Consider the following 3,604-nt stretch of genomic DNA (forward strand, 5'->3'; position numbering starts at 1 on the left):
CTTGCACTTCCCCTAGTTTCTCCGCCTGACTGCCGCGGTCTTTCTCATCGATGGCGATGCTGTCACAAATCTTTATGTTGCTTTTTGGGTCAAGCTACGATACACTGACTTCAAGCAGCTGTTATTGCTTCACTTGGCCAAGTTACTTCCATGAGGACCGCTTCTGAATCTCACGCTGCTCGGAGTTGCTGCAGTGCGCTGGAGGAACTGTCTCGATATGGGCATCGTGCAAGTCCCAATACCGAAGGGGATTCCACTGACGGCAGAGCTGCGACTGTAAAATCGAGTGGCGCGTGAGGTATAACCGTGCACCTGGCGGCCTGTAATATAATAGTGTAGCTGTAAACAAGGAGTTTGAATTCCAGCAATTGGAGCCAACAATTTCAGCACAGGAATTTGGGAAGCCCAGGCGTATTCCAACTGTTTCGAATGCTGCAGTGATAACCATGGGCTAAACACTTCTTTGACCAAGCTGTGATGACTAAACCCTTCGTCGATTCTGAAAACTGCCCCATCGCAATCACTGAATGTCACCCCAATGACATCAGAGGATGGCGACGACGATTACACCCACGCAGTTTACGCACAATAGTTGATTGGCCGAAATGCGGAGAGTGCATGGTGCGTTGTATATTTAAGATGCGAAGCCCTCGCTATCTGGTCGCTTTCAAATCGACAACTGATTACTTCGCAAAGCTTTTCCATTGAAGTTATTCAAATCCTCCAGCGAAACGATAGGAGATGACGATGATGATGACTATAGAGTTTACATGGCCTACAACTGGGTATTGACCATAAAGCAGGCAGTGGGTGCTCTGTTCTATTGAAGGCCAGCGTCGTCATCATCTTTGAGTAGGTCTCCCATGCCCGTGTTTTGAAGCATCTCCGTCGATGGTTAGCCGAATTCCCCGGGGGAAAAAAACTGGCACACATACTCGGAAACGTCATTTTCTACTGGCTTTCAGGAACAGTGAAACTATAAGATGATGATGAAGACGCCCACTCCCACGCAATTTTAAATAAGGCCCAACCAGCCTACCATATACACCTGCTGATGCTGGCTGTCTCTGCACTCCGAGTCTGCAGTGTAGCTTCGAACGTCAACATGAAGTGATAACGAGTTATTTACAAAGGCCTGCCGTGGGTCACCTGGTGTAAAGGTTGGTAGAAGACAGTTCCTGCAAAATGTTACGTCAGGGATCCTCGGATGTCATCGCTATGAACACCGTGCGTGTCCATGACTCTCGCTCAATCATGACGGCATAGGCCCGTAGCTTGACATGGCGTGGGCTCGACTTGGCGCCCCCTTGAAATAATTAAGGGGGCGGTAGGCGGTAGCAGGGCGGCTTTCCCCGCGCAACCAACGTTCGCCCATACTCATGAATTTGAGTTCACCCTGTACCCTCACCTGGGCACCATCAATGTGATAGATATCGGGTTCGTCTTAATCTGAATACTCTACCACGTCTCACCCAGAACGTACAACACCAGGCGTCTATGACTTTTCAGACAGCCTTCATGTAATACGCTAAATGCAGCACCATATATACATAACTTTCCGGCGACGAGCCCACAAAGATTAAGTATGTTGACTGCGTACTTCAAAAGCTGCAATCACAAGAAGTAGTCAGCGTTGATGCGATCATTCGTGCCTCAATTTTCCCCCGATTTATCTTGAGCTGCTGCATATGTTGATCCGAAATGTTTAGTGGCCTTTAAGGAATTCACTGAAGCATGTATACAATTTTTATTTATTGATATTTAATCTCAGCTAACAAAGTATTGCATAATATTCTTCCTTTCCGAACATTTCTTGCTTCCCAATCCAACTTGTATGATTTCCCGCTTAGAGTTGGTTGCAACTTTGCCCCCTGTATTTATTTAATAAAATTTCCCAATATATGCCGCGTGCCCGCAAATAAACAAATATTTATTGCACGAGCCTGCTTTTGTAGATATTTCTATTTCGTTTCTTTCAATCATCCGGGTTTGTCCTTCCTCTGCACTGTGGGTACGTGGCACACGTTTGAGGGCCGCCATCATCATCATTACCAAATGCCGCACGCGTGGCATTCCACCCTGTAAAAGCAGCCACGTACGTGTGCGGTTCTCGGCCCGCGGCACACACACAAAAAATTCGACGCAATAATGGCTGACCCTCGAGCTCAAGCCAACGGCGCGAAAACGCAAGGCACCACGTCTAGCCAGCAGCTTTCTCCGCCTACTTCCGCGAACTTCTGGGACCCCATCCCGTTCGAGCACGAAGAGGTGAGCGACGAGTGCCTGCGCAGGGTCGGCTGCGACATCAGGGAGCTCCAGTTCTTCCGAGTTCCTGGGGTGTTCGTCTCCGCCGAGGAGAACAACATCGCCAAGATCCACGCCCTGATCCTGGGAGCTCCCGGTACGCCCTACGAAGGCGGCTTCTTCCACTTCGTGATGAAATGTCCGCCCGACTTCCCCAACAGTCTTCCGCGCGTGCGCCTCATGACCACGGACGCCGGGCGCGTGAGGTTTGGGCCGAGCTTCCACGAGAACGGCAAGGTGTGCCTGGGCCTCCTGGGCACTTCGGCGGGGCCCACGTGGAGTTCTGGTCAGTGCCTGGGAAGCGTGCGGTTATCCATCAAGGCGCTGCTGAGCACGGAAAACCCCGTGGCCCAGGGGTCCACTCTGAGGGTCCTCCCGACGTTGGGCAGTTGTCAGAGCGACAAGCTATGCTACAATGCCGTCCTTCAGCACGAGACCATCAGAGTGGCGGTGTGCGACACGGTCGAAGAGTGTCTGACAGGAGCGTCGGCGTACCCGTCTCCCCTGAGGGAGGTGGTATTGAAGCACTTCCCGCAGTTCTACGGCGAGTACGAGAGGGCGGCCAAGAAGCAACTTCACTTGAGCGGTACGCGCATGAACGACTCCCAGTAACCGGATGTCCCCACGTACCAGTTCGACGCGCTTCTCGAACGGCTTGCGCAGCTGCGCGAGAGGGTCAAGGTGGCGATGGCCGCCGGGAAATCGAGCAAGTGACTTGATGTTCCTCGTCACGACTCTGATTGCAGAGGCCACGCAGAAGACGTATCTAAATCGTAGCCGTGGAGCTGTGTATTTACGTGGGCTGTGGTTGACGCTAGTCAAGGAGAAGACCTCCCGGAACGAAAATTTGAAATAAAAATTCGCAAAACGCGGGTGGAACTAAATCTGCCAAATCTAACCAAATCTGCCTGTCTGCAGGCATCACGTGCAGCTGTGTGTGCGTAGGAATGAAATGGTGTACACGTGGTTGAATCTCAAAAAAAAGGAAAAGAAACGTCTATACTAAAATATGGAGCTTGCAACGTACACTTAATGGAAGAAATAGTAAGTTCGTTTTTCCTGACTTGCCACTTTTTAAGGACCCTCACTTCATTGGGTTCCAGGGCTCTTGAATGAGAGCATATTCGATCTCCGAAGGGAGTTCACGTACACTCTAAAAAAGAGTGTACCAAAACCGTCGCCTACCTCGCGTCGTTTCCTTGCGTTTAGAGATCGCGGTCGCGGCACTTCCCGCTAACAAACGACATGCGCTATCACTAACATATCTATCGCATTCCTAGTGTAGGTAAGTGGTGAGAGC

At 50.7% G+C, this 3,604-nt stretch overlaps 1 pseudogene; it reads left to right on the forward strand.

Moving 5' to 3' along the window:
- Window positions 1-2,148: 2,148 nt before the first annotated feature.
- Window positions 2,149-2,916, forward strand: LOC142802869 (ubiquitin-conjugating enzyme E2 Z pseudogene; annotated as a pseudogene).
- The last annotated feature ends 688 nt before the right edge of the window (window positions 2,917-3,604 follow it).

This window comes from Rhipicephalus microplus, chromosome 3 (assembly GCF_043290135.1).
Source record: "Rhipicephalus microplus isolate Deutch F79 chromosome 3, USDA_Rmic, whole genome shotgun sequence".
Taxonomy (NCBI): domain Eukaryota; kingdom Metazoa; phylum Arthropoda; class Arachnida; order Ixodida; family Ixodidae; genus Rhipicephalus; species Rhipicephalus microplus.